Below are 24,932 nucleotides of genomic sequence, written 5' to 3'. Positions count from 1 at the left end.
GCAGGGAGCCGGGACCGAGGGGTTGGCCAGGGCCTCTCCGGGGGCGCTCGGGGGACCCGTGGTGGTGCCTGAGCCTGAAGAAGGGATGTGCACGCCGGGTCCCAGAGGGCCTGGGCCCAGGGAGAGGGTCACACATTCTCAGTAGAGCTGAAGGCCTTCCTGGGACCCTGGGGAGCAGGAACGCCCTGGGGGGGGCACAGAGGCGTGTCTGCTGTGGCACTTGGGCACAGCTGCCACCGCCCAGGGTTTTTCCTGCCCCCCCCCCCCCCAGTCTTTCTCCTTCTTGATTTTGATGGTGTTCTGTGCTCCCACCATCTTGTGCCAGGGGCCTGCCCAGCTGCAGGCATTTGCCCTGACTTTGTGCAGGGCCCCAGGCAGACCGGTGCCCAGGAAGGGACTTGGGTCTCAGCGTCCTGTAGGGGCTCCGGTGTGGAGTGAGCCCCCCGGATGTTTTTGAAAAGGCCGGATTGGCTGGAAGGCATCACCATTGCATCATCGACCCGTGATGGCTTTAGACTTTCCTGGACCGGTCAGGCCCCGGCCTGTTCTTTCTCGGCCTCACTCCGAGGGCTTTAGACTTGGGCCGGCCCACTGGCTGCACCCAGGCCCGGCCTCAGGGTCAGCATCCCGCGGGACGGATCCTCTCCTGTCCCCGATCTGCCAGCTGCTCGGGGCTTCAGGGAATGGACGCCCACTGGGACCGGGTTAAGGGGGTATATTGTGGGGACACCCTCTGTCTCTTTGTCAGTGGACCATCTTGGTGAGTCTGTCACGAAAACACTCGCAGTAGCGAGTGGAGGGGGCACTTGGGTCCTTAAGTGCTTTTCCAGGTGCTGACGTCATCGTCACCACGGCCCTGACCACGGACACTTGTAACACCCCCACCTCACCCAAGGCAGATGGAGTCTACCTAACCGTGGAAGGTCACGTGGCCGGGCCAGGACCCTGCGTCAGGCAGCCACCTGTCCCTGCCCTCCCCCATGGGGGGCCCACACATGGGCGAGGGCACAGGGGTTCTCATGTTTTTGGTCCAAGTGATGAAGTTTTGGGGTGGTGGGGGGCTCCTGGGGTCCGGAGCCTATGGCCAAGAAAGAGATCTTGAAGACATCTTTGGTGCAAAAAGGTGATTTTATTAAAGTGCGGGGACAGGACCCGTGGGCAGGGAGAGCTGCACTGGGGTCCGGACGGGTGACTCATTACAGCCCCTCAGGTTGGCAGGAGGTCAGGGATAGGGTAAGTCCCTAAGGAATTTTGGAAGCAAGGTTTCCAGGACCTTGAGGGGCTGGCTGTTGCTAGGGAAACGCCATTTATTACCATTTAATACAACACATATTCCACGGTGGGGGGGGGTGGTGGTGGTTGCCAGCCCGTATTTGGTCCCTCAGCCCGCCCCACGCTCCCTCATCACCCTCTTAAAGAGTTTTTAAGGACCCCAGGAAGCCTTTTGCTTCTGTGCCTTGTAGCTCCTGGTATTTATCCCATTAGAAACTTTTTTTTTTTTTTAACGTTTATTTATTTTTGAGACAAAAGGAGACAGAGCATGAACAGGGGAGGAGCAGAGAGAGAGGGAGACACAGAATCCGAAGCAGGTTCCAGGCTCTGAGCTGTCAGCACGAGCCCGACGCAGGGCTCGAACTTGCGAACCGCGAGATCATGGCCTGAGCCGAAGTCGGACGCTTCACCGACCGAGCCACCCAGGCGCCCCATCCCATTAGAAACTTAAAAAGAGAAGTAGAAATACCTACATAACACTGCCTCAAAAAGACAATAAGAAACCCATGTATGTGAATGTCCATCACGTTTTTATGAAAACCAGCTATTTCCAAAACAGGACAAACTTCAGGGAGAAGCGGGTCATGGCTCCCGCGTTTGCAGAGGCCCTTCAGTGTCTGGTTTAGCACAGGACAGCTGGGTCCTTGTGTCTGCTCTGCACCGAACCTGTTGTCACACTGCATGTGTGTGGTTTGTGGGAAACCCCTCTGGACACCAGGGAGGCGTGTGAGGGGGAAACAGCTTATGCCCTAGTGTTTCTGTGAGCGCGGCTTGACTTCACAGAGGCCTGAAACGGACTCAGGGGACCCCCGGGGTCCCCTGGACTGCACACCGGGGACCTCTGGAAGAAGCCTGGCACCCGCAACCTGGACGGGATGTGGGTTTGAACGCTGGCTTTGCCCTGTAGTCGGGTGGATGTTTCCAGCAACATCTGTCCCTTTTCTTGTCATTTAGGATGCATCTGTGACGTTTCGTTGGGGGCTGCAGAGGGTCATCAGGGAGGTCCCCTCCCCCGAGGAACAGGCCCCCGAGGACGCAGAGTTTAGGGAAGTGGGACACAGGCTCAGGGGAGGCAGGCAGCTGGCTCCATCCACCGCCGGGGTCTGATGGGGTGAGGCCCTTTATCTTAAAAAATTTTTAATGTTTATTAGTTTTGAGAGAGAGAGAGAGAATGAGTGGGGGAAGGCTAGAGAGAGAGGGAGACACAGAATCCGAAGCAGGCTCCAGGCTCCGGGCTGTCAGCACAGAGCCCGATGTGGGGCCCGAACTCACGCCCAGGTTTTCAGCGGAGGCCCAGGCACGGGGGGCCGGGGGGTGCCCCTGGGTGATGGTGGATAAGGGCACTTTCTCCAGGGCCTGGGGGAGGGTCTCACACTTGGCTTCCCTACTCAGCTCTGCCTGGTGTTGGGACAGGTGAGGTGGGGACGGCAAAGGCAGCTTTTTAAAGTGAGATGAAACACACTGCAGACGGGGCCCCTGCCCCCACCCAGCCCCCATCCCGCCCCCACTCCTCCCAAGCCGGGATGGATGCTTGCTGAACCCATGAGTCCCTGAAGTGGGCCTTTGTCACTGAGTAACTGAGCGCCTAACTTTTGTCCCTCCTTCGCCCCTGGCCCCTCTGGGCAGTAGGGCTCTGAGAGTCTGTCTGCGCCCCCTGCCCGTATTTATGACATTCGAGGAGGCAGAACTGGGGACTGGGTCCTGGGTCCTGTGTGTGTTGGGGTTCAGCGTGGCTTGAGTTCTGGCTCTGGGTCTTGGTTTGTTCCTGCTTAAACCCTACGGTGCTTTGTGGCTGAACAGGCCTGGGCCGGGCCGGGGTGTCGGGCCTCATACCCTCTTTGCAAATTTCAGCAGCTCCTCTCGACTCTAAATAACAGGTGGACCTTTTTCAGCGGAATCTGTGCCGGGGGCCGAACGTGTCTTGAGCGGGTGTTCCCTGCTTCTTCCCTCACAGCTGCGATGGTGGTGTTACCCGGAGGGCAGCTGACGGGCAGACGGGTGGTTTCTGCACTTTGGCCGTTTCGAATCGGCACAGGAGCGTGGGCTTGTGGGTGCGTTGCTCTCGGGTGTTTACCCAGAAGTGGGAACACCGGGTCACGTCGTAACCTGATGCTTGCCCCTCCGGGGACCTGCCAGACTGTGTCCCAGAGTGGGTGGGCGGCTCTACGTTCCAACCAGTGGGTGAGGGTGCCCCTTGCCCACACCTCCTCACCAGTCCCTGTTATTACCTGTCTTCTTGGTCGTGGTCGCCCCGGAGGGTGTGACGTGGCATCCGGCTGTTTTTTTAAGTTGCGTCTCTCTCCTGACGGATGATGGGAGCGCCTTGCGTGCTCCTTGGCCATTTGTATACCTTGCTTGGCGACATGCCTATGCCAAACCTTTGCTCACTTTTTAATTTTTTTTTTTTAGTCCTTTTATTATCAAGTTGTACGAGTGCCATCTTGATGATAATTTGTCCCATTCTCTGGTGGATAGCGTACTTTAAAGTATAAAATTTTGGGGCGCCTGGGGGGCTCCGTCGGTCGGTGTCTCACTCTTGATATCGGCTCAGGTCATGATCTTGCGATTCATGAGATTGAGCCCCGTGTGGGGCTCTGCGCTGACAGCATGGAACCTGCTTGGGATTCTCTCTCTCCCCCTCTCTCTCGGCCGCTACCCCGTTCTCGCTCTTGCTGTCTCTCTCCAAATAAATAAACTTAAAAAAAAAAAAGATAAAGTATGAAAATCTTGCATCTTGACGGAGACCATCTGGTTTTTATTTTTGTTACTTGTGAACTTTTAGTGCCGCGTCTAGGAAGGATTTGCCTAACCTGAGGTCCTGAAGATGTATGTTGGTGTTTTCTCCTAAGAATTTCATACTGTTAACTCTTGCATTTAGGCATATGATCCATTTTGAGTTAATTTCGGTATATGGTGTGAGGAAGGGGTCCAACTTCATTCTTTTGCATGTGGATGTCCAGCTGTCCCAGGACCATTTGTTGAAAAGATGATACTTTCCGATTGAATTGCCTGGGCACTCTGGTTGAAAATCAGTTGGCCATAAAATCATGGCAGCATTTCTGGACTTTCAAGTCTCTTCCTTTGATCTATATATCCATTCTTACTCCAGTACGACACCGTGTTGCTTACTGTTGCTTTGTAGTGAGTTTTTTTTTTCAAGATATGAAATTTATTGTCAAATTGGTTTCCATACAACACCCAGTGCTCATCCTAAAAGGTGCCCTCCTCAATACCCACCCCCCACCCTCCCTACCCTCCCACCCCCCAGTAGTAAGTTTTAAAATCAGGAAGGGTGAGGGGCACCTGGGTGGCGCAGTCGGTTAAGCGTCCGACTTCAGCCAGGTCACGATCTCGCGGTCCGTGAGTTCGAGCCCTGCGTCAGGCTCTGGGCTGATGGCTCGGAGCCTGGAGCCTGTTTCCGATTCTGTGTCTCCCTCTCTCTCTGCCCCTCCCCCGTTCATGCTCTGTCTCTCTCTGTCCCAAAAATAAATTAAAAAAAAAAAAAATCAGGAAGGGTGAGTCCTCCAACCTAGTGTTTTTTTTTTTCCTTTTCAACATTGGTTTGGCTATTCTGGGTCCCTTGAATTTTTATATGAGTTTAGGATCAGCTTATCAACTTCTGCCAAGAAGCCAGCTGGGATTGGACAGGGATCGTGTTGAGTCTGTAGCTCATTTCGGAAAGTATTGCCATTTTAACAATATGAAGTCTTCTGACCCATGAGCATTAGATGTTTTGGTAATCAGTTAGGTCTTTTGTTTCTTTCAGAAATGTTTTCTAGTTTCCAGAGTACAAATTTTCCATTTCTTGTGTTAAATTTGTGCCTAAGACTTTCATCCTTTTTAATATCATCATAAGCGAAATTGTTTTCTTAACTTTATTTTCAAATAGTTCGCTGTTAGTTTGTAGAGATACTATTCATTTTTTGTATATCGATCATATATTCTGTAATCTTGACGATCATGTTTGTTCTAATCATTTTTTAGTGGATTCTTTTTTTTGATTGTATTAAACATGTGTATTTATTATGCACATTTATTTATTTTTAAATTTACATCCAAGTTAATTAGCATATAGTGCAACTATGATTTCAAGAGAAGGCTCTAGTGACTCATCCCCTACGTATAACACCCAAGTGTTCCTCCCAACAAGTGTCTTCCTTAATGGCCCCTCCCCCCACCAAAACCCTTGCCCATTTAGCCCCTCCCCCCACCCAAACCCCTCCAGCAATCCTCCGTTTGTTCTCCATGTTTAAGAGTCTCTTATGTTTTGTCCCCCTCCCTGTTTTTATATTATTTTTGCTTCCCTTCCCTTGTGTTCATGTGTTCTGTGTCTTAAAGTCCTCGTATGAGTGAAGTCATATGATATTTGTCTTTCTCCGACTGACTAATTTCGCTTAGCATAATACCCTCCAGTTCCATGCACGTAGTTGCAAATGCAAGATTTCATTCTTTTTGATTGCCGAGTAGTACTCCATTGTATATATATCCCACATCTTCTTGATCCATTCATCCATCGATGGACATTTGGGCTCTTTCCGTACTTTGGCTATTGTTGATAGTGCTGCTATAAACATGGGGGTGCATGTGTCCCTTCGAAACAGCACACCTGTAACTCTTGAATAAGTACCTAGTAGTGCAATTGCTGGGTTGTAGGGTAGTTCTATTTTTAATTTTTTGAGGAACCTCCATACTGTTTTCCAGAGTGGCTGCACCAGCTTGCATGCCCACCAATAATGCAAAAGAGATCCTCCTTCTCCACATCCTTGCCAACATCTGTCGTTGCCCGAGTTGCTCATGTGAGCCGTTCTGACCGGTGTGAGGTGGTGTCTCACTGTGGTTTTGATTTGTGTTTTCCTGATGATGAGTGATGTGGAGCATCTTTTCATGTGTCGGTTGGCCATCTGGAGGTCTTCTTTGGAGAAGTGTCTATTCATGTCTTTTGCCCGTTTCTTCACTGGATTATTTGTTTTTTGGGTGTGGAGTTTGAGAAGTTCTTTATAGATTTTGGATACTGATCCTTTATCTGATATGTTGTTTGCAAATATCTTCTCCCATTCAGTTGGTTGCCTTTTAGTTTTGCTGATTGTTTCCTTTGCTGAGGTCCCAATAGTTCATTTTTGCTTTTGTTTCTCTTGCCTCCGGAGATGTGTTGAGGAAGAAGTTGCTGTGTCCAAGGTCAAAGAGGTTTTCGCCTGCTTTCTTCTTGAGGATTTTGATGGCTTCCTGTCTTACACTTAGGACTTTCATCTATTTTGAGTTTATTTTTGTGTCTGGTGTAAGAAAGGGGTCCGGGTTCATTCTTCTGCGTGTCGCTGTCCAGTTATCCCAGCACCACTTGCTGAAGAGAGTGTCTTTATTCCATTGGATATTCTTTCCTGCTTTGTCAAAGATTAGTTGGCCATACATTTGTGGGCCCATTTCTGGGTTCTCTATTCTCTTCCATGGATCTGAGTGTGTTTTTGTGCCAGTTTTGATGATTACAGCTTTGTAATACATCTTAAAGTCCGGGATTGTGATGCCTCCAGCTTTGGGTTTCTTTTTCAACATTACTTTGTCTATAAGAGGTCTTTGTGGTTCCATACAAATTTTAGGATTGTTTGTTCTAGCTCTCAAGAATGCTGGTGTTATTTTGATAAGGATTGTTTTGGGTAGTATTGACATTTTCACAATATTCTTCTAATCCAGGAGCATGGAATCTTTTTCCATTTTTTTGTGTCTTCTTCAATTTCTTTCATAAGCTTTCTATAGTTTTCAGGTGTGTATTTTTCACCTCCTTAGGTTTATTCCTTGGTATTTTATGGTTTTGGGTGCAATTGTAAATGGGATCGATTTCTTGACTTCTCTTTCTGTTGACTCATTATTGGTGTATTGGAATGCACCCGACTTCTGTGCATTGATTTTATATCCTGCGACTTTGCTGATTTCATGGATCAGTTCTAGCAGGTTTTTGGTGGAATCTTTCGGGTGTTCCATACAGAGTATTGTGTTATCTGAAAGTTTGACTTCCTTCTGGCCAATTTGGATGCTGTTTATTCCTTTGTGTTGTCTGATTGCCGAGGCTATGATTTCCAACACTATGTTGAATAACAGTGGCGAGAGCGGACGTCCCTGTCCTGTTCCTTTTTTAGTGGATTCTGTAGGATTTTCTACACACGAGTTTATGTCATCTGTGGGTAACAACAATTTTATTTCTTCTTCTCCAACCTGGGTGCCTTTATTTCATTGTCTTGTCTAATTGCCCTGCCTGGAAGCTCCAGCAGAAGGTTGAGTAGAAGTAGCCAGAAAGGACGTTGGTGTCTTGCTTCTGATCTGAGGAGGAAGCACCTAGTCTTTCGCCATTACGTGCGGTGTTGGCCGTGGGTGTCTTGTAGGTGCCCTTTATCAGGTTGAGGAAGGTCACTTGTATTCTTAGTTTGTTGAGTGTTTTTGTCACAAAGCAGTGCTGGATTTTGCCAAGTGCCTCTTCTGCATCTGTTGAGATGATTAGCTCCTTTTTGTCTTTTCTTCTGTTAATATGGTGCATTGCATGAATTGATTTTTGGATGGTATGCCAACTTGGCAATTCTCGGGACCAATCCCATTTACTCATAGTTTATAATCCTTTTCATCTGCAGCTGGATTCAGTTTGCTAGTATTTTCAGCACTTTTCATGTATATGCATAAGAGATATTGGCTCATCGTTTTCTTGTGATGGTGCCATGGTAATATTGGCCTCATAAAATGAGTTGTAAAGTGTTATCTTCTACCTTTTTGGAAATGTTTGTGATGAACTATATTTAATTCTTCCTTCAATGTTTGGTGGAATTCACCAGTGAAGCCATCTGGGCCTGGTGCTTTTTATGTGTGTGTGTGTGTATGTGTGTGTGTGTGTGCGAGGTTTTAATACAGTCTCTACTTGTTGTAGGTATGTTTCAAGTCTTCTGTTTCTTCCTGCGTCATGTTGGTTACTTTGTGTCTCACTGAAATCTGTCCATTTTTGTGTGCAGTTGTATATAGTGTTGCCTTATTGTCCTTTTTATTTCTGTGAGGTTGGCAGAAATGTGCTCTCTTTCATTTCTGAGTCTGCTAATTTGAGTGTTTGCCCCCCACCCCCGCCTTTTTTCTTGATCAGTCTAGCTAACAGTTTGCCAATTTTAGCCATCTTTTCAAAGAGCCACGTTGTTGGTTTCATTGATTTTTCTCTTCCTTTTTACATTCATTTTGCGCTTTTTTATTCTTTCCTCCCTCAGATCACTTGGCTTTAGTTTATGCGCTTTTTCCACAGGGGGGAGGATAGGTTATTGAGTTGAGATCTTTGTTCTTTTTATCATAGACATTTACAACTGAAACTCTCCTTCTGAGGACTGTTTTTGCTGCGTCTCACAAGTTTTGATATATTTGGTCTTTTCCACTCATTTCAAAATTTTCCTGGCTTCTTTTTCTTTCTTCTTAGTATTTTCCAGTTTCCCTCTGATTTATTTTCTGACCCGTTGGTCATTTAGACAGGTGGTGTTCAATTTCCACATATTCATAAATTTCTATTTTTTTTTCTCTTATCGACTTACAATTTCATTCGGTGGTGGTCAGAGAACATCCTTTGCATGACTGAATCCTTGTTGCGTTTATGGAGGCTCTTTTATGGCTTAGCACGTGACCCATCCCGGACAGCGTTCCGTGCGCGCTTGAGAAGAACGTGGGTTCTGCTGTCCTGGGATGGAGCGTCTCCTAAACATGTCTGATGGTTCTAGCTAGACTCTTGGGATAAAACAGTAAACCAGAGACACCTATTCCTGCCCTGGACGGCCAGCATTCGAGCCAGGGGAAACAAACACTGAGTGAGGGAGATAATATAGGAGCCTCTAGGCCGTCTCGGAGAAAAGGAGACCTTGCTTAGGGGGCTGCGAGAGGGATGGTTGCAGTCTTCAGTAGGGCAGTCAGGGCGGGCCTCCCTGAGAAGGTGGCACTTGGGCAAAGACTGGAGGGAGATGGGGGGAATCAGGACATGGCAAGTCCTGTGAGAATTTAACAGAGATTGACGTGAAAACACGATTGTGCATTTAATGCTTTGTGAGTGGTGGTGACGTATACATAACATAAATTTTACCATCGTGACCATCGTTTTAAGTTGCAGCTCGTTGGCTCTAAGCACATTCACGCTGTTGTGCAGCCCTCCCCACCATGTGTCTCCAGAACTTTCCATCTTTCCAAATGGAACCTGTTCCCGTAAAACATGGATGCCCACCTCCTCCCCCAGCCCCGGCGCCCACCGTCCACCCTTCTGGCTCCGGGAATCTGGAGACTCCAGGGACCTCGTGTGGGTGGGTCACACAGTGTCTGTCCTTGTGTGTCTGGTCTGTTTCACTGAACATCACGTCCCCCGGGTCCAACCACGTTGTGGCAGGTGTCACCCTTGTCAGGGCTGAATATTACTCCATTGCGTGGATGGACCACGCCCTGTTTTCCCATTTCTCTGTGGATGGACACTTGGGTGCTCCCACCTTTTGGCCGTCGTGAATGACGCTGCTGTGACCATGGGTGTGAAGGTTCCTGTTCAAGTCCCTGTTTTCAAAAAGCACGTTTTAAAGCAGTGACCAACCCAAAGCCCACCTGGTCTCGGGATTCCAAAGCTGAGACTCTCCTGCCGGCTTGCCCACCCAGTGGAAAGGGGCCCACCTTTCTTCTGAGGTCTGGGGACAGAGCAGGGGTGACCCCGTATGTTGGGGAAATTGTGCAGTACGCTCGCCGTGTTCCCGAGATGGAAAGGTGCTTCTCCCTGGGAGCCTGGTGTCTCTGTTTTGTGGGTTCAGTCCAGTTTAGGGCAGGACCGAGGCCTGTGTCACACAGAGAAGGGGAAAGAACGTCTCCCAAAGAATGTAGCTCATTAACTAATCGGCTGCTCTCTGGTTGCCTCATGACCCGAAACACCGGCTGGTTGAGCAATGTGTTGTTTACTTATCTCGCCAACACTGGGACATGTTAGCTCGTCCAGGGGGACCCGAGCACCCGTGTGGGGTGGGGGACGGGGGGAGGCGGGCTAAGGCACTGTCTGCTCCCTGGAAGCTTTGTCTTGGTGGCATCGGGATTCATAGCTACTTGAAAAAAAAAAATCCCACCTCATCACGTCGCTCTAGTTTGCACATTTTAGCGGCTGTGTCGTATTTCGTGAGACGGCAGACCCCAGGTCTCTGGTCTTCTCCTGGGGACTCCAGGCTGTTTGCCGTTTGCCTTTTCAGGCTGTGCTGCAGAGAACGTCCTTGGCCAGGACGGCTCTTTCTTAGGGTCTGTCCTTAGGGGACAGGTGTTGGCCTCTGTGGCCTGGGGTACACGGGTCCCGCCTTCTCGGATTGCTCTCCACGGGGGCTGTGCCCAGCTGCAGTGCCATCGTCACAGTGTGAGAGCCGTCCAGTCCTCACGGAGACTTGACCCTGGTGCCGTCTCGCTGATGCCCACCCGATGGGCGGGAACAGGCACCCTGTTCCTTTGCATTTCCTTCGCTCCACTGAATATCTCCTGGTTCACGGGCCACTCGGCTTTCCGAGCCTGAATTTCCTGGATTCCATTTTCTTTTTTTTTAATGTTTATTCATTTTGGAGAGAGACAGAGACAGAGCCTGAGTGGGTGAGGGGCAGAGGGACAGGGAGACAGAATCCGAAGCAGGCTCCAGGCTCCGAGCTGTCAGCATAGAGCCCAACGCGGGGCTCGAACCCACGGACCGTGAGATCATGCCCTGAGCCTAAATCGGACGCTCAACGGACTGAGCCACCCAGGTGGCCCTCATTTGCTTTTCTTCTATTGGCCCCATCTGTCTCTTTCTCCAGAAAATGGCCCGCCCCAGCCCCTGATTGGTTTGTCCCTCCCTCTTGTCAAGGGCGCAGCCCCCAAGCTTGTTTGGGGACTGGTTTCGGGCTCTCTCTCCTCTCCTGTTGGTCTGTCGGTCCGGGCCCTAAGTCCACCCTGAGTTTGCAGTTGCTTTAAAAGCAGCTTCGATACTCGGCCGCCTTCTCTCCTTTAGAACTCAGACAGCCACGGTGCAAATGACTCATTTTGTGGTCGAGAGAAGGGACCAGCTGTGAGGACTCGCACGCCCAGGGCTCGTGCGGCAGAGCGGATCTGACTCGCGTGTGCCCGGCCCGGTGCTCGGTCCGTCCAGGGTGATGCCGAGGTGCGGAGCGTTGCCTTCTCTTCGGCGTCTGGACACATGCGTCCCCTGATGTGATGGCCTCCTGCATCGAATTTCTGTGGTCCTTTGTGCTTGCTGATTTGTCCAAAGTGAGCGGAATGACCAAGTCCAGGGTCCTTGGGAGAGGACTTTGCCGGGTGGAAGTTACAGCGAGGAGGGCTGAGTACCCGAGAAGGAACCCCCGTGCCGGGTTGGTGGTTCGGGGATCCCCGTGCGTGTTGTGGGGGTTACCCCCTGTGCGTTTGTGATTCAGGGAGCCCTGTGCATGTTGTGGTTCGGGGACCCCCATGCCGGGTTGGTGGTTCAGGGACCCCCCTGTGCGTGTTGTGGGGGTGACCCCCTGTGAGTTTGTGGTTCGGGGACCCCCGTGCATGTTGTGGGGGTGACCCCCTGTGGGTTTGTGGTTCAGAGACCCCCATTCTGGGTTGGTGGTTCAGGGACCCCCGTGTGTGTTGTGGGGGTGACCCCATGTGGATTTGTGGTTCAGGGAGCCCTGTGCATGTTGTGGTTCGGGGACCCCCATGCCAGGTTGGTGGTTCGGGGACCCCCGTGCGGGTTGGTGGTAGCCGTCTGTTGTCCCTCCCCGCCACTCCATTATTGTTGCCCGTGGATCGCGAGGATCACACGCACACCACCAGCCTGCCAGCTTGGGTTTCGCGCTCTGACTGGTCCCCGTGCAGTGTAATTAATATTTTAACTTTGCACCTGAATAATTTTACAGGGTAACCGTTACTAAGCCGGGGTGACCTGCCCTGTTGTCTGAGCTGGAGGCTCAGGAGAATCAGGAGCACTTTGTGGACGTGGGGGGGGGGGTGGCAGCCGTGTGTGTGGGCGACACCCGGCCCACGGCGACCTTCCTGCCCCATCCTGTTTTTTGCACAAGCCATCTCCCTTGGAGGGGGCTGCAGGGCTCCTTCAGGACGCCTTGCAATTACGATTTCAATCTCCCTAGAAATGATGAGCACTTCTAAAAATAGACGCAGACAGCAGAAGGCTAACATTTTTAAATAGTTCAATAATTTACTTACTCTGCGGGGCACAGCGAGGATCGCTCTGAAATGAAGGCTTTTAAAATTTCCTGCAACCCTGTCAGTGGTTTCTTTTCTCCAGCGTGTTATTGGGAGGTATTTCGGAGACCGTACAATTCCCATCGAAAGTGTGCAATGCAGTGGCGTGCTTTTGTTTTGTTTGGTATCGTCACAGGGTTGTACGGCCATCACCAAAATCTATTCTGTGACATTTTCATCCCCCTGAAAGCGAGCCGGCGTCCCCCCTCCTCTCCCCAGCCCTCGAAACCGCTAAGCTGCTTTCTGTCTCCATGGATTTGCCCGTTCTGAGCGCTTCCTGTAACTGGAACCTTGTGACACGGGGTCATTTGTGACCGGCTGCTCTCGCTGAGCATCATGTGTTCAGGGGCCGTCCATGCTGCGGCGGGTGCTGGTGCTTCCTGCCTTATCCTGGCTGAACCGTGTTCAGCCGTGAACGCGTGCATGGACCACACCTGGCTCACCCGTTCATCCGTTGCTGGGCATTGTGCCGTTTCCACTTTTCGCCCATTACAAATGGCACCACTGTGAACACGGGTGTGCAAGTTTTCGTGTGGACATATGGTTTTTGTCAGTGTTAGGTATAGCCCGGGAGTGGAATGATGTGCCCCGGGCCACAGGGTAATGCTCTTTAACTTGCTTTTTTATTTGTTTTGTTTTCCACATGGACTTTAAAAAATAAGAAGCCTTTGGGGCACCTGGGTGGCTCAGTTGGTTAAGCGTCCGACTTCAGCTCAGGTCACGATCTCACGGTTTGTGGGTTTGCGCCCCACATCGGGCTCTGTGCTGACAACTCACAGCCCGGAGCCTGCTTCAGATTCTGTGTCTCCCCCTCTCTCTGCCCCTTCCCCACTTGCACTGTCTGTCCCTCTCTCTCAAAAATAAGTAAACATTAAAAAAAAAGTAAGAAACCTTTTTGTTTTTATTTATTTTAATGTTTATTTATTTTTGAGAGAGAGACAGAATGCAAGTGGGGGAAGGGCAGAGAGAGAGAGAGAGAGAGAGAGAGAGAGAGAGAGACAGAAAGAATGTGAGAAAGGCTCCACGCTCTGAGCTGTCGGCACAGAGCCCGACGCGGGGCTCGAACTCACCAACTGCGAGATCGTGACCTGAGCCGAAGTCGGACGCTCAACCGGCTGAGCCCCCCAGGCGCTCCTAATAAACCTTCTTAGTTTTAACTAATTGGAATTGGAAGACATAACGCAGAGATCGTCGGTCCCCTCTAACCCCCTATAGTCTTCACTCAGCTCACCCCAATGGCAAAATCCTGCAAAACTGCACTGCCTTCTTACAACCAGGACATGGGCAGCGGGGTGGCTGGATAGAAGTATGTCCGTTAGCTCGAGCATCCCCTGTGCAGCCCTTTGTAGCCACAGAGCCTTCGCCACCCCAGCTTCCTCACCCGCGCAACCTCTGCTCTGTTCTCCATCTCTGCCATTTTGTTGTTTTGACAGGTGTGCAAAGTGCACTCACACAGCTCACACCTCTCGGGATGGACTTTCCTCTCTCAGCACAACCGTAGAGGCGGTTGTGTGTGTCCACGTGTCTCCTCTTGCTGAGTAGGAGCAAGCACCGTGGGATGTTCCGTGGGATGTTCGCACCAGCATGGTTGACCGCTCGCCCTTTGAGGGACGCCTGGGTTGTTGGCAGCGTTTGGCTGTTGTGACTAAAACTGCCGTAAATGTTAGGGTGTGGGTTTTGTGTTTCATTTCCATAGGATGAATGCCCTGAGTGCAAACTCTGGGTCACAGGGTTGTTGCACAGTTAGATTTTTAAGAAACTGCTACATTTTTCCTGAAAGGCCACACTGTGTGACATCCCTACCAGCAGCGTGCAAGCGACCCTGTTTCTTAAGCATCACCTGAATTTGGTGTTACTGGTTTTTATCTTAGCCATTTTGACAGGTACTCACTGCTGTGACGTGCATCCCGTCGGTGGTGACGACGTTGAAGCGACTTTCCCTGTGGTCATCCAACGTCTAGCTCTCCTTCCTCACGAAGTGTCTCTTTATGTCTTCTGTTCATGTTTTAAATGAACTGCTTAGCTTTTTACCATTACATTTTGGGAGTTCCTTCTAGTAAAGACTCTAGTCCTTTGTTAGCTACGCAGGTTGTGAGCGTTTCCTCCCAGTCTGTGATTTGTATTTTCATCTGCGTAATGGGTCTCTGACAGATAGAAGCTTGTCCGGTTCATCCATTTTTCTGTGTGTGGCTTGTGCTTCTGATGTCCCGTCTGAGAACTTGTTGCCTCGTCCTAGATCCTGAAGATTTTTCTCCTATGAGAAAGTGTTGTTTTTCTGAAAGCTTGATAGTTTCATGTTTTGCATTTATGTCCATGATCCATTTTGAGTTCATTTTTGTATAACTAAGGTTATGGTGATTATTTTGCTTATTCATTGCTATTTACCTTGGTCCTGAACCAGCTGGCCATGTTTGTGGGCCTGTTTCTGGGCTCTCTGTTGAGTCCTGTTGATCTGTGTGCCCATCCCTCCACCAGAACCACACCGTCTGATCACTGTCCCTGCAGAGTAAGTCTTGAAATTGGGTAGACGGACTTCTCTCACTTTATTCTTTTTCAAGTTTGTTTTGGTTATTCTAGTTCCTTTGCCTTTCCATGTATTTTAGGATAATACTGTCTGTTTCTACAACATGCTGAGAATTTGGTTGGAATTGCATTCAACCCATATGTTGATTTGGGAAGAGTGACATCTTGACTATGTTGAGTTTTCCAATCCATGAACGTAGTATGTTCTCCACTTCTGCAGATCTCCTCCGATTTCTTTCCCCAGTGTTGTGTAGATTTTAGCACACAAGTCTTGTACCTGTTTTGTTAGATTTACACCTCAGTATTTCATTAGTTTTGAGCAGTTATAGACAGTGTTGTATTTTAAATTTTGGTGTCTACAGCTAGCATATGGGAATACAATTGACTTTTATATGTTGACTTTCTTCTATCTTATGACTTTATTCAACTCATTCATTATTTCTAGGAGGTTTTTGTTTGTAGATTCCTTGGGATTTTCTCCAGTCCTGTCATCTGCAGATGGGGACAGTTTTAATTCTTTCTTCTCAATCCGTTTGCTTTTCATTTTCTTTCTTGTCTTATTGAACTTTATAGAATGTCTGTCACTAGGTTCGATAAGAGTAATGATAGAAGACTTCCTTGCTTGGTTGCTGAGCACAGAGGGAAAGCATTTAGTTTTTTCTGTTTGGAATAATGTCAGTTGGTGGACTTTTGCAGATTGTGCTTTATCAAGTTAGGAAGTTCCCCTCCTCCTATTTTGGGGGAGAGTTTTTGTCATAGATGAATATTGGATTTTGTCAAATGTTTTTTTCTGCATTCATTCACATGATTCTATGATTTTTCTTCCTTAACCTGTTGATACATAGTGTATTATACAGACTGATTAAAAAGAAAAAAATTGAACCAGCCTTAAATTCTTGCAGTAAATCCCAGTTGGTCATGGGATATAATTCTTTTCATATACTGCTGAATTCTCTTTGATAAAATTTTGTTTGAGATTTTAACGTTGATATTCATGAGGGATATTAACCTATGGTTTTCTTTTTTGTGCTCTCTTTATATGGTTTTGGTATCAGGGTAATAATACTTGTTCCATAAAATATATTGGGAATTATTCCTTCCTATTCTATTTTCTGCAAGAGAATGTGTAGAATTGGTATTAATTCTTCTTTATTTTTTTTTAACGTTTATTTATTTTTGAGACAGAGAGAGACAGAGCATGAACGGGGAGGGGCAGAGAGAGAGGGAGACACAGAATCGGAAACGGGCTCCAGGCTCCGAGCCATCAGCCCAGAGCCTGACACGGGGCTCGAACTCACGGACCGTGAGATCGTGACCTGGCTGAAGTCGGACGCTTAACCGACTGAGCCACCCAGGTGCCCCTAATTCTTCTTTAAACACTCACAGAATTCTCCAGTGAAACCATTTGGAGATATATCGTTTTTTCCGAAACTGGGAGCTTTAAAATTATGAATTCAATTTTCTTAATAGTTACAAGGGCTAGTCAGATTACTTACTTCATTTTGGATGAGTTGAGATAGGTTGTATTTCTTGAAGAATTGGTTTATTTTGGATTGTCAAATTTATGTGTGTAGAGCTATTTATATACTCCTTTATTATCTTTTTGATAATAAAGACTGCTGCAGGGACCATAATGATATCTTCCATTTTATTTCTGGTACTGGTAATGAGTGTCTCTGTTTTTTAATTTGTCAGTCTTGCTAGTTTTGTCAATTTTATTGACTTTTACAAAGAACTAGCTCATTGTTTTATTGATTTCCTCTACTGTTTTCCTCTTTTCAGTTTTATTTTCCCCCCACTTTTATGATTATTGTTTCCTTCTTTTGCTTGCTTTGGATTTATTTTCCTCTCCTTTTATTCACTTCTTGAGATGGGAACTTAGAATTTGAGATTATTATTTCTTTCCTAATGTATGCATTTAGTGCTTTAAATTTGTCTTATTGCTTTAGCTGTGTCTCACAGAATTTGGAATGTTTTGTTTTATTTTATTTTATTTTATTTTATTTTATTTTATTTTATTTTGTTTTATTTTATTTTTTGTTTCATTCAATTCCATGTATTAAAAACGTTTCCTTTGAAACTTCCTTTGACGCATGGGTTGTTTAGAAGTGTGCTGTTTTAATTTAAAAATATTGGAGACTTCTGTCACCTTTCAGTTACGGATTTCTAATTTGCATCTGTTGTGGTCAGAGAACACACTATGTATGATTTCACTTTTAAATTTGTTGCAGTTGTTTTGTGGCCCTAGATATGATCTATCTTGGTATATATTCCAGGAGCACTTGAAAGAGTGTATATTCTGTTGTTATTGAATGGCATGTTCCATGAATATCACTCACAATCTGTTGAGCTCTTCCACTTCCTTGCTGACTTTTCTGTCTAGTTAAATTCTATCAGTTGTTGAGATGGGAGTATCAAAGTCTCTAACTGAAATTGTCTCTTTTTCTTTTCAGTTCTATACGTTTTTGCTTTATATATTTTTCTCCTCTGTTGTTTGGTGCGTATACATTTGAGGTTGCTATACTTTTTGGTGGATTGACCTTTTGTCAATTATAGTGTTCCTTTCTGGTAGTTTTTTGTTCCAAGTCTACTTTATCTAATATTAATATAGCTATGTGTACCTTCCTGTGGTTAATGTTCGTATGTCTTTTTTTTTTTTCATTCCAATTATGTCACTATTTAAAGAGAATTTTTGTAGACCTCATATAATTGGGTCTTTTAAAATCTTTTAAGTTCAAATAAAAAAAAATAAAATCTAGTCCATTTGGCCAATCTCTGCCATTTAACTGGTATATTTTGACATTTACTTTTAATGCAATTATTGTTATGTTAAGGCTTACATCTGCCGTTTTGTTTTTTGTTTTATGTTTGTTCTGTTTTTCATATCTGTTATCATTTTTCTGCCTTCTTGTGGGTTATTTGAATATTTTTAGCATTTCAGTTGGATTTATCTATAATTGTTTTTGGGGGTTGCTTAGCTTTCTAAGTGATTAGGCATTATATTTTATATGTATAATTTTACCACCATCTACTGTGATATCAGTTTGAGTGAAATATATGAACCTTACTTCCTTTTATGTCTTCACCCTCCCCCACTTATAATAATATAAATGTCTTGAATATTTTCTCTACGTGCATTTAGAACCAAATCAGATTGCATTATAATTTTTGCTTCAATTGTTAAACATAATTTAGAAAATTTGAGGGGAGAAGATAAGCCAATTTTATTTACCCCTATTTTCCCGTACTGTGTTCTTTTTTCCTTCCCAGTGTTCCAAAATTCCTTCTTTTATTGTTTCCTTTCTGTTTAAAGAGCTTTCTTCAGCCATTCTTTTAGGATAGGTGTATTGATGGAAAATTCTCTTGGTTTCCTTTCGACCAAGAATGTATTGATTTTTCTTTTTTCTTATAGGATATTTTTGCTGGATATAGAGTTCTAGATTCATAGTTCTTTTCATTCGTTACTCCAAAAATTTTGTGTGTCATCCATAGTTTCTGATGAGAAATACACTATTACTGTAGTTGTTTCCCTACTCTAAATAAAGTATCAGTTTTCTCTGCCTGCTTTCAAGATTTTTCTTTGTTATTAGTCTTCAGAAGTTTAATTATGATTCATCTTGGTGTGAATTTCCTTGGGTTTATTCTATTTGGGACCTGTTAAGCTTCTTGAATCTGTAGGTTTATGTCTCTTGCCAAATCTGGGATGTTTTCTTCTGTTATATTGTTGAGTACTTTTTTGGACCTCCCCATTCTTCTCTCTTTCTGGGTCTCTGATGAGGTTAGAGGCACACTGGTCCCTGAGGCTCTGTTTCATTTTTAGTGTGTTTTCTCTCTGCCGTGCAGCTTAGGTAATTTTTGTTGGTCTGTCTTCCAGTTATTTCTGTCCCCTCCATTCTGCTGTTGAGTCCGTCCAGTGAGCTGCTTATTTCAATGACCGCACTTTTCAGTTCCAACATTTTGACTTGGCTCTTTTTTGTTTCTTTGTTCAGATTTTATGTTTTTTTTTTAATGAAGCTTCCAGTTTTTTCATCTGTTTCCAGCACGTTCCTAATTGTTTATTCTTATCGGGACTGCTTTAAACTCTTTGTCAGATAATTCTAACATCTTTGTCACCCCTGTGTCAGCTGCCATGGGTTGTCCTTTTCCCATTTGAGATCTTCCTGGTTCTTGGGATGATGGGTGATTTTCGGTGGAGATGAGTATGTTCTCATATTATCTGGTGAGACTCTGGATCCTTGTAAACCTCAGTTTCAGCTGGTGTTCTTTGACACTGCTCTCTCAAGGGAGGAGAGGGTGCTGTCCCATTGCTGCCAGGTGGACATAGCAGTCTCATCAACAGTTTGGCCTCTGTTGACACTCCAGTGGGGAAGTTCTTTGTTATTGCTGGTGGGGTTGGGCGCTCCTGCTCCTTATGTGGTCCCCACCAATGCCGTGGCAGGGTGACCTCATTTCTGGTGGTGATGGAGAAAGTCCTGACTTTCCATTAGCTCTTTCGTGACACCAACTCAGTGGGGTGAGGGGGGGGGGGTGCCTTGTTACTGCCGAGTGGGTGTGGAAACCCAGTCTCCCCACGTTGCCCACACTAATGCCATGGAGTGAGAGGAGGATTCATTACCACCTGGTGGGGAAAAAAGTCCCAGCTCTTACTTAGGCTTCTTTGACACCACCCAGTGGGGGGTTGGGGTGCCTATTACAGCGACGCAGGCTGGAAGTCTCAGCTCCCTACTCGACCTTTGCTGCGGCGGGTCCGGGTGGGTGCCATTTTTTTCTCTGGTGTCTGGCTGCAGGAGAGTGGTCATTGTGTAAACACCTTGTCTCGTTAGGCTGCCACATTCCTGGTCCCTTGGCTACAGAGAACAATCATCCGTGGTGGCTTTTTGTCTGCTTCTTCTGAACGTCTGAGTCTCTGACTTCTTTAGCTCCACGTCTGGGCTGGACGAGCCAAAACCCAGCCTAGAGAACTGCCCACCGTGCCGTTCCTCGAGGTCTCTAGTCCCTTGCCAATCTTCCTCCTTCTCTCCCCCTTCAGGAGTCTTGTGTGTGTCTTCTGTACAACATCCTGGTTTTTAATTGCACCATGTGGGAGAGATGGGGAAAGGCACACCTGTACCGTCTTGGTTGAGGCAGAGGTGCAGCCCCTGGTTTTTAGCTCAGAGACGCCAGGATCCGCTTGGAGATTTCACATTCTGCCCCTTGACAGCATCTGCCTGACCGTGTCCTGGTCTTCTTGTCTCTCCCAGCTCTGAAAGTCCCTCCAGTCTCCGTGCCGCGGCTCACCGGAGCACAGACGGTTCCTGTCCTAAGAAGCTTTTCTGCAGGGCCCAGTCTGCCAGCGCCTCTGGTGAGTTAGCGCGTTTGCTCCTTGTCTTTTTCACCTGCAAGCTGGTCGCCACCGTCCTGATGTGGTCTGCCTCACCCCTTTTGCACTGTGGCCAGAGGATGGTCAGTTTCTTATCGTCAGGCTCTTGGTTTTGTGTTAGGCTGGGTGGGGGGAGAGGGTGGCTGGAGTTGTCCTCAACCCTGGAGAAACAAAGCTGCTCCCTGGTCCCCTGCTGATGTGACCTCGAGGGGACTTACCAGGACCATCGCTTGGGGCCCCAGCTCTGCCTTTTCCTGTCTGCTCTGCGATGTCCGAGCTGCCGTGCCCGTTCTGGACCCAGCCAGTGTGGCTAAGGGTTGATGGAGGACAAGAGAGGTGCTCTGAGTGTCCCTGTACCATTTTTGGATGGTCACGGGGACACCCGTTTGTGCTTGGGGGCAGGGAACAGTGGAGGGAAGCCCGTGACCTCGGTGCTGCAGAGTCAAGACATGCGCTGAGCCCATTGTCTAGAGCCCAGTGTCCGTTTTACTGAGCACCTACTGTGTGCTCCGTCGGCATTGTTTCACGGGCAGCATGTGGTTAAAGGGTGGTGGGCACTCGCTGAGTGCTGCCTGAGTGTGGATCTCACCTTGACCGACTTCACCTTTTGAGGTTGTTGTCATGCTCAGGGGAGGATGTGGCACCCAGCATACCTCGCTCTCAGCCACGGGGCCATCGGGCGGCTTAATTCAGCTCAGGCTGAGCACACACTGTATCCTCTCCCCTGGCCCTGTCACAGGCGACCATCAAGGAAAGTGTGGAGGTCCAAATCCCTTTGAACAATGTTTCTCAAACTTATCTTTTGTTGTTGTTGTTGTTTTTAACATTTACTTATTTATTTGAGAGAGAGACGGAGAGCACGAGCATGGGAGGGGCAGGGAGAGGGAGAGACAATGCCAAGCAGGCTCCACGTGGTCGGCGAGGAGCCCGATGTGGGGCTCAATCCCACAAACCTCTAGGTCATGAGCTGAGCCGAAGTCAAGATGGGTCGCTTCACCGACTCAGCCACCCAGGAGCCCCTCAGACTTACCTTTTTTACTTATCTGTCCAAGAAGATGTTTTTGATATCTTTTTTCCTAATTGTCCACCCCAATGAATTGTTCGTGCTGGGAAATGCTGCGTATCTGTTCGTGTGTCTCTTTGTATCTGCACCTTATACTTAAAAACCCGAGGATCTGTTTGGCCCCCTGAGACCCTGGTGAGAACGCGTGTCCCGGGGATATGAATAGAGCAGGCGAGGGCAGAGCGTAGGAGCCGCTGTCCCGCCCTGGTCCTGGTCGCCGTCGGCTTTGGGGGGCGCCTCAAGCTCCCTTCCTCCCAGCCCTGCCTGAAACCCAGTTGGACCCTCCTCTTCCCCTGTCCAGGCCCTTCCGCGGCGTCCCTCCGCTGCTCCGAGCTGCGTCCCGCCCCTCCGCCGGCGAAGATGGGCGTTCTCCTGGCAAGGGGTGGTGGGGGGCTCCGTGGGGGACCGTGCCAGCCCCGGCTGTCCTGACTGAGTGGGCAGGGCCGGGATCCTCCTGTCTCCAGCCGCTGTCCGGTACTGTTCCCTTGTCGGGCTCTGAACCCCGGCCTGCACCCAGTTCCTGCTCCTTCGTTGTTGTTGCCTTTGGGGGCGTCTGCCTCGGGCCCGCCGTCCATTCATGACCCAACGTCCCTGAGCTCCAGCTCGCACCAAGGCCCTCTGACTTCTGGGTTTCTTCACGACGGGAGGACACTGGCCGGTTGATTGGAGCTCTGGCCCGTCCCGTCCCTATCCCGGGGGCTGTGCTGCGGAAATTTCTCTGGAGATCCTTGGTCAGGGTTGGGCCTCGAGTCTCTCCATCGGGAACGTGCATCGGCTCCCCGTTGGTGGGGAACACTCGATCTCAGAGCAGCCACCCCTGCGATGGTGGGCATTGCCAAACAAGGGGAAGGGGGAAAGGAGGAGCCGGTCTGGGCCCCACACGAGGGCTAGGAGTGAATCTACGGCAACAGTTGGCCGCCTGGAGGATACGGGGGTGGCTGCTCCCTGGGAGACTAGCCCAGGAAGAGCTTCACGGGGCCCCTCGGCTGGGGGATGGATGGAGGTCCTCGTGTTGTGGATGCGGAGGGCCTTCCGTCGCCGCGACGTGGCTCTTCTGTGGGCAGTGCTGGGGCCCGGGCCGGTGGCAGAGCGGAGGCAGAGTCCTCCGTCAGGCCGAGGTTTACCTGGGCTCCTTTTCCTCCTTCGCAGGTGCCCGTCCGGCAAGGGACCCTGCCCCTCAGCGGCCTCCTGCTGTCCTAAGGGCCTCCGTTCATCACGTACGGCCCCTCGTACCCCCCACGCCCCGGCGCCTGCGTGGGGCCGTGTGTCACGCGATGAACCTGCATGGACTGTGGGTGTTTCAGACTCTTTGCCGCCATCCCCTCCTGCCGCCTCTCAGAAAAAAGCGGGAAAGTACCCTCGAGTGGCGGTTTGGTTAGTAGCCAGGATGTCACCTAAGTAGTTAATTTACTTTCTCACGCGAGTTCTCACGGACGACTCGGAGGCGTTAGCCTAGCTGCGAATGGGATTCGGATCTCCTCAGGCGTTCTTTGTTATTGCCTCAAACGATCCTTCCCGCTTGCGGGTGTAAGCGCCCCCCCAGGGAGGGATCAGAGAGCAGAGAGGGTTTCTGGTGCCCCAGGTGGTCGTCCTAGGGAATGGGCCACCAGATCAGTTCCTCCAGAAGGTTCTCCTCCGTCCTAGGGAATGGGCCGGGTCGTTTCACTCTGACGGCAGGGCCTCACCTGAGGACCAAGAATTCTTGGGCATCTCGCAGATTCTAGCACCGGATGCGCAAGAAATCTAATTCAGTAGGAATCTGTCTTCGTGGCCTCCTTCCAAAATGATTCTGCTGCAGGCCGCGTCGGTAAAACTCTGCTTTAACCCCTCGGGATCCTTAAGACCAACCTCTGGGGTAAGCGAGCATCTTTACAGTTACATACGGTACTCATCCTGAGCTTCCTGGCAGCCAGGGCGAAAAGGGAACAAAGTTGAGCTGTCTGGTGTCTCACCCACGGCAGGATTTTCCTCGGCATTCCAGTCTAAGGACTGTTTTCCGTGTGACGTGGTGTTTTCAGTTGGGGTTTTGCAAAAACAAAAAACCATGTGGTTTTCAAATACTGTCTGGCTTTAGAGAAAGCTGAACAGCTTTGAGGTGGACCCTAGGCCAGGCCGGGTCAGGTATGCGTTGCTGTCACAGATTTTGAAAGGGACTCAGGTGAGGACCTTAAGGAGCCCTGGGCAGAGGTGACTTTGGGCAAGGACAAAGCTTTCCTCAAAAGTACATGGAGGAAGAAAAGACAATCGACTGAGAGCACGCTGTGTGATTCCACTTCTGTGACTCGTCCCGGCGGGCACGTCTCTGAGACAGGAGTGCCAGGGGGTCCCAGCGAGCCCTCTCGGCCTGAAGTTTTAGCGCCGTTCCCCTGAGTGGGGGTAGGGAGGCTTCTAGGCTGCAGTGTCCCCAAGGAATCAGGCGGGGGGGGGGCAGGCTGGCTGCCCACTCCCAGGGTCCTGTGTCTGAGGACCCCGGGCCTGAGGGGAAGAGAGGGCGGCCAGCCACACGTTCCGTCTCTGTTCCCTGAGATATTTTACCTCCAGCCGTGGGGCTGCCGAGCAAGTTCTCTGGAGCAGGGAGGGCCCGGTCTAGGTGCGGAATGCGGTTCCTCCGGAAGCCCGTGCCAAGTGGGTGGCAGGAAGCAGGTGGAGTGACTTACGACCCGGTCTTCTCCGTGTGCGGCTGGATTTACTGGGCTCGCGGACACAGCCGGTCAGTGAGAAAGAGGTCAGGCGAGGCTGGATGTAAGTAAAGGTGTATTCGTGTGAACACAAACGTGTACGTGTCTCTTTCAACTGAGAAGAGCCTCACAGCCAAACGGGGGGTGTTCTTGGCGGGGAGGGTGCCATTGGGCGTCAACCACCAATTACCAAGGGTGGGTTTCCAGAACAGGCCCTGGGAGCCCCCTAGGACTGAGGTTCACCCCCGAAAGGGCCCCTGGAAGCTCGCGAAAACGGCGCATTTTCCACCTCGGGGGGCCACAGGCTTATTCGGGCATCCGATGAGTCTCCTGGGAGGATGTGGGTCTGAGGCACCCGGCTCCCATGTCCAGTGCCTGGCGGGTTGTCGCCATTCTCCTGCTCCCGCTAAGGAGTCCACGCCACAGGATCTAATCCCGGGGTGGGGGGTGCCCCTCAGCATGTCTCCCTGAGGAGCCAAAGCCCAGGGGCTCCGCTGGGGGACCCCGAGTGAGGACCTCGCGTCCACAGCGTTTGCTGTCTGAGAGCCCAGGGGCCGCAGCCAGAGAGCTGACGCTGGACTAGAATCAGAACTCACTCAGCTACAGGGGGCACCGCTTCGGGGCTCGATGGCTTTGCGGGGAGTTCACGAATGCCAGGAACGTGTCCCAGGTCTAGGAACCGAGTCTGCGTTGTGCGCGTTGGCGCGTGCACGCCCGCCGCATGCTGTGGTCCCGTGAACACGCCCCCCACGGGAGGGGCGCCGTGACCCAGTGAAGGCCAAGCACGCGTGAGGCGCCGGGTGACATGGGA

The 24,932-nt window shown here is 49.4% G+C and overlaps 1 protein-coding gene across 17 annotated transcripts in view; it reads left to right on the top strand.

The window, feature by feature from the left end:
* The window catches only part of SHANK2 (SH3 and multiple ankyrin repeat domains 2), a 497,685-nt gene that overhangs the window by 6,412 nt on the left and 466,341 nt on the right, over positions 1-24,932 (top strand). For 15 of the 17 annotated variants that reach the window (XM_023238944.2, XM_023238943.2, XM_023238942.2 and 12 more), the window contains exon 2: positions 20,262-20,362. The exons of 1 other annotated variant lie outside the window; for it this stretch is intronic. The gene's annotated coding sequence lies outside the window, so the exon portion shown is untranslated. Of the gene's footprint in view, positions 1-11,067; positions 11,414-20,261; positions 20,363-24,932 lie in introns of those variants that run through there. One more of the 17 variants, XM_045039687.1, reaches the window with a different exon arrangement.

The sequence above is a fragment of the Felis catus genome, chromosome D1 (assembly GCF_018350175.1).
Source record: "Felis catus isolate Fca126 chromosome D1, F.catus_Fca126_mat1.0, whole genome shotgun sequence".
In the NCBI taxonomy this organism is placed as follows: Eukaryota; Metazoa; Chordata; class Mammalia; order Carnivora; family Felidae; genus Felis; species Felis catus.
Note: the sequence above shows the minus strand (reverse complement) of the source record. Positions and strands in the feature narration are given on the sequence as shown.